The sequence below is a fragment of the Petromyzon marinus genome, chromosome 74 (assembly GCF_048934315.1).
Source record: "Petromyzon marinus isolate PM22_M1 ecotype Great Lakes invasive population chromosome 74, UKy_Petmar_22M1.pri1.0, whole genome shotgun sequence".
Taxonomy (NCBI): domain Eukaryota; kingdom Metazoa; phylum Chordata; class Hyperoartia; order Petromyzontiformes; family Petromyzontidae; genus Petromyzon; species Petromyzon marinus.
In genome coordinates, this window is record NC_133740.1 from 10,105,815 (window position 1) to 10,111,652 (window position 5,838).

The 5,838-nt window shown below is 55.4% G+C and overlaps 1 protein-coding gene across 1 annotated transcript in view; it reads left to right on the forward strand.

The window, feature by feature from the left end:
* Positions 1-67, forward strand: part of LOC142905265 (taperin-like) — a 42,054-nt gene extending 41,987 nt beyond the window's left edge. The window contains exon 4 of the mRNA XM_076056237.1: positions 1-67. This exon is cut by the window's left edge and continues 2,245 nt beyond it. The gene's annotated coding sequence lies outside the window, so the exon portion shown is untranslated.
* The last annotated feature ends 5,771 nt before the right edge of the window (positions 68-5,838 follow it).

Consider the following 5,838-nt stretch of genomic DNA (forward strand, 5'->3'; position numbering starts at 1 on the left):
AAAACTCGGAAATATTCCCGCCGTTCCATTTCGCCATTCCGAGGCATTCCGTAATCGCAGATTAAAATTTTTTTTTTTCTCCCTTCGCCTCCGGGAGCGGCGGCGGCGAAAACCGCCAGTGGCCCCCGAGCTCGATTCCCCGTCCTCCCCTAGGTCGACTCGGCCTCGAGTGAGCCGTAACCCGATTGGCTGGGAGACAGGGGATGGGGGCCGGGCCCACGTGGGTGTAGCCCTCGTCCCACCCACCCACCCATCCCCACCCCGGATCGTGCGTCCGCAGCTTTGCCCGGGGGGGCCTTCGAAGCCGCCGCTACTATAACGGCACTTGCCCCGGGGCCTTTGCCAATCCCCGGAGATGACCGAGTGACCCAGCGCGACCCAGCCTAGGTGGGGGGGGGGGGGGGGGTGTCACTTCTCTTGACCCCCCTGGGCACGTGCGTGCGTGCGGGGGGCGGGGGGGGGCGGGGGGGGGGGGGCATGGGGAGCGGTGGTGCAGCGGTTAGCGCGCTAGGCTCGCGCGACAAACCCCGGCGACCCGGGTTCCAGTTCCGCTCACGGCCAACACCGCCGGTGGCGGCTATCCGAACCGGGGTGCTGGGCCTCTTCTAGGTCGACTCGGCCTCAACCGAGTACCCGGTGGCGGTGTGTAGTAAACAGCGCCGCTGGGGGAGACAAAGGCGGCCGGGCGTGGTGGTGGTGGTGGTGGTGGTTGCTGGCCACCCACCCCCTCTGTGTGTGTGCCACAGTGCCGGTAGCCTTCACAGGCGGTGCTGCTGCTGCTACTCGCTAACAGCACTTGCCCCCCTACAGCCTGTTACAGGCTACACGGGGGGAGCTTTTATCTGTGGGGTTTGGTGTGTGTGTTGTGCGGTTCGGGTCAGTGGGTCAAAATCTGACCCCACACACCGGGCCACGTGGGGTCACCGGCGTGACCCGGGGGGGGGGGGTGGAGGGGGGTTTTAAGGGGGGGTGGGGTCAGCGTGACCTCGGCGTGACCTCGGCGTGACCTCTCGCGAGACGACCGCGTGTGATGGCGCTGCCAATGCTTGTGCCACAAAAGTTACCGTGTGCCTGCGCGCGCGTGCGCAGGTGATTGTGCGTGCACGCGCGCGCGTGTGTGTGTGTGTGTACGTGTGTGTGTACGTGTACGTGTGTGTGTACGTGTGTGTGTGCGTGTACGTGTGTGTGTACGTGCGTGTGTGTGCGTGTACGCGGGCGGACGGGCAAGTGTGTATGTGTGTACGCGTGCGTGTGTACGTGTGTGTGTACACGGGTGTGTGCGCGTGTGTGTGTGTGTATGCGTGCGTGTGTACGCGTGCGTGTGTACGCGGGTGTGTGTACGTGTGTACGTGTGTATGCGGGTGTGTACGCGTGCGTGTGTACGTGTGTATGCGGGTGTGTACGTGTGTACGCGTGCGTGCGTGCGTGTGTGCGTGCGTGCGTGTACGCGTGTGTGTGCGCGTGTACGTACGTGTGTGTGCGTGTGTACGTGTGTGTGCGTGTGTACGCGTGCGTGTGCGCGTGTACGTGTGTGTGTGTGTGTGTACGCGTGCGTGTGTGCGTGTACGTGTGTGTGTGTGTGCGTAGTGGGGAGCGGTAGTGTAATGGTTAGCAGCCTTCGACCCGAGTTCGATTCCCCCGCCACCGCCAGCGATGACCTGAACCGGTCCTGGCGCCTCCCCTAGGTCGACTCGGCCTCAAATGAGTACCTGGTGGCGGCGGTGCGTAGTGAACATCGGGGAGACAAAGGCGGCCGGGCGTGGTGCTCGCTGATACTCGCACTTTCCCCAACAGTCTGCTAGATGCTACACTGGGAACTTTTACCTTTAATCGAATCTGAATCTTTATTTAAACTGCAGTAGGAAGAATCTGATGAGCTGGGAAGCTCTTTGTCACAGATGTCCAAGTCGGGGCATGAGGTCTGCCAGTTGCAAGCAACGAACAATACAAACAACAGACAATACAAACAACAGACAATACAAACAAGGAACAATACAAACAGACAATACAAACAAGGAACAATACAAACAACAGACAATACAAACAATGAACAATACAAACAACAGACAATACAAACAATGAACAATACAAACAACAGACAATACAAACAATGAACAATACAAACAACAGACAATACAAACAATGAACAATACAAACAACAGACAATACAAACAACAGACAATACAAACAATGAACAATACAAACAACAGACAATACAAACAATGAACAATACAAACAACAGACACTACAAACAATGAACAATACAAACAACAATACAAACAACAGACTGCAGGTGTCATCCACGCGTGTCCACAGGACACTCCTACGACACAGGACACTGCTATGACACAGGACACTCCTACGACACAGGACACTCCTACGACACAGGACACTGCTATGACACAGGACACTCCTACGACACAGGACACTCCTACGACACAGGACACTCCTACGACACAGGACACTCCTACGGCACAGGACACTCCCATGATACAGGACACACCAATAGGACACTCCTACGACACAGGACACTCCCACGATACAGGACACTCCTACGACACAGGACACTCCTATGACAGGACACCAATAGGACACTCCTACGACACAGGACACTCCCACGATACAGGACACTCCTATGACACAGGACACTCCCATGATACAGGACACACCAATAGGACACTCCTACGACGCAGGACACTCCAGCAGGACACTCCTACGACGCAGGACACTCCTACGACACAGGACACTCCCATGACACAGGACACTCCCACGACACAGGACACTCCTACGACACAGGACACTCCTACGACACAGGACACTCCTACGACACAAGACACTCCTACGACACAGGACACTCCTACGACACAGGACACTGCTATGACACAGGACACTCCTACGACACAGGACACTCCAACAGGACACTCCTACGACACAGGACACTCCAACAGGACACTCCTACGACACAGGACACTCCTACGACACAGGACACTCCTATGACACAGGACACTCCCATGATACAGGACACTCCAATAGGACACTCCTACGACACAGGACACTCCTATGACACAGGACACTCCTATGACACAGGACACTCCCATGACACAGGACACTCCTACGATACAGGACACTCCTACGACGCAGGACACTCCAGCAGGACACTCCTACGACGCAGGACACTCCTACGACACAGGACACTCCCATGACACAGGACACTCCTACGACACAGGACACTCCTACGACACAGGACACTCCTACGACACAGGACACTCCTACGACACAGGACACTCCCACGACACAGGACACTCCTACGACACAGGACACCAACCGCTTCACTCCCGTATTCTTGCCCGGGGTAAATTGAGTTTCCAGGCGGACTTTGTGGGGTGAACGTTGAGCTTTATTAGGGGCACGGGGGGGGTGGTGACCAATAGGGTTCGGAATTGGTCTGTAATGAGGTCGCGGTCACTGATAGAGGGGCTCACAGGTGCGCGTGATGATCGATATGGGTCTATGCACGAGTGTGGCTCTCCGTGTCTATGCATAGTTGTTAAACCACACGTGTTTACCGGTGTGAATCTCTTTGCTAGGTGCTCGCTAACAACAGCACTTGCACCCACAATGCCTGTGAAGGCGAGAGGAGGAGGAGGAGAGGGAGGGATGATGAGATTTGTTTTTGTTGACAGAGTAGGGTAGGGAGCAGCGACAAGAACAACAACAGCTTGTGGTGCATCTGTCAGCCATCTCAGTCGGTCACGTGTGTCTCTGTGTCTGTGTGTCTCTGTGTCTCTCTGTGTCTGCGTGTGTGTGCGTCTGTGTGTGACTCTGTGTCTGTGTGTGTCTGTCTCTGTGTCTGTGTGTATGTGTGTCTCTCTCTCTGTGTCTGTGTGTCTCTCTGTGTCTGTGTGTGTGTCTGCGTGTATGTGTGTGTCTGTGTGTGACTCTGTGTCTGTGTGTGTCTGTGTGTGTGTCTGTCTCTGTGTGTGTCTCTGTGTGTGTCTGTCTCTGTGTGTGTCTCTGTGTGTGTGTCTGTGTGTGTCTCTCTGTGTGTTTGTCTGTGTCTGCGTGTATGTGTGTGTGTCTGTCTCTGTGTCTGTGTGTGTCTGTGTGTGTGTCTGCGTGTATGTGTGTGTTGTGTCTGTGTGTGTTGTCTCTGTGTGTGTGTCTCTGTGTGTGTGTCTGTGTGTGTGTCTGTGTGTGTCTGTATGTGTGTCTAAGGTGGAGTTACTCCCGTACTGTAGGAGTAGCGATACTGGATGTGGTGAGACTGCATGGATGGTGGGTTTGGGTGGTATGGGATGTGGGAGTTCGGGATGAATGACTGGAACCGAGTGAACACACTGAGTGAACAGTGAACACCGGGGAAATGAACGCCACTTGGGGTAGTGAACACTGGGGGTAGTGAACACTGGGGGTAGTGAACACTGCGGGGAGTGAACGCCACTGGACAATGAACACTGACGGGGGGAGGGGAGTGAAATTTTGACGTGCACGCTAATCTGAGAATCCGTCTGGGAGTTTGTTTCTGCGTTCCCGCCGCAGTGAATGACTGATGGAAGGGAGGTTTAGGAGTGGGGTTTAGGAGAGGGGGTTTAGGAGAGGGGGTTAGGAGAGTGGGGTTAGGAGAGGGGGTTTAGGAGTGAGGGTTAGGAGAGGGGGTTTAGGAGAGGGGTTAGGAGTGGGGGGTTAGGAGAGGGGGGTTAGGAGTGGGGTTAGGAGAGGGGGGTTGGAGTGGGGGGTTAGGAGTGGGGGGTTAGGAGAGGGGGTTAGGAGTGGGGTTAGGAGAGGGGGGTTAGGAGAGGGGGTTTAGGAGTGGGGGTTAGGAGTGGGGGGTTAGGAGAGGGGTTAGGAGTGGGGGGTTAGGAGTGGGGGGTTAGGAGAGGGGGTTTAGGAGTGGGGGTTAGGAGTGGGGGGTTAGGAGTGTGGTTAGGAGAGGGGGGTTAGGAGAGGGGGGTTAGGAGAGGGGGTTTAGGAGTGGGGGTTTAGGAGTGGGGGGTTAGGAGTGGGGGTTTAGGAGTGGGGGTTTAGGAGTGGAGTTTATGAGTGGGGTTGAGGAGTGGAGTTTAGGAGTGGAGTTTAGGAGTGGTGGTTTAGGAGTGGAGTTTATGAGTGGAGTTTAGGAGTGGAGTTTATGAGTGGGGGTTAGGAGTGGAGTTTAGGAGTGGGGTTTAGGAGTGGGGTTTAGGAGTGGGGTTTAGGAGTGGGGTTTAGGAGTGGAGTTTATGAGTGGGAGTTTAGGAGTGGGGTTTAGGAGTGGGGGGAGATTTAGGAGAGATCGATTTGACCTTCGGCTGATCCTGCGATGTGATTTTGTCCTCTCTTTGTGGTTGTTGCTACGTGATGAGTAACTTTCGTTTTGTGCACAAAATTAAGTTATACTGCAGGATTTCTGACAATAAAAATATTGCACTTTGATGCCCACGCGCGTCCATGCCGTGTCGTCGTTACGCCTGCCTCTGACACAGTACACAGGCGTGTGCTGTGTCACGTGAGTGTGCTGTGTCACGTGAGTGTACTGTGTCACGTGAGTGTGCTGCGTCACGTGAGTGTGCTGCGTCACGTGAGTGTGCTGCGTCACGTGAGTGCCCTGCGTCATAGTGTGCTGTCACGTGAGTGTGCTGCGTCATAGTGTGCTGTGTCACGTGAGTGTGCTGCGTCACGTGAGTGCCCTACGTCATAGTGTGCTGCGTCACGTGAGTGTGCTGCGTCACGTGAGTGTGCTGCGTCACGTGAGTGTGCTGCGTCACGTGAGTGTGCTGCGTCACGTGAGTGCCCTGCGTCATAGTGTGCTGTGTCACGTGAGTGTGCTGTGTCACGTGAGTGTGCTGCGTCACGTGAGTG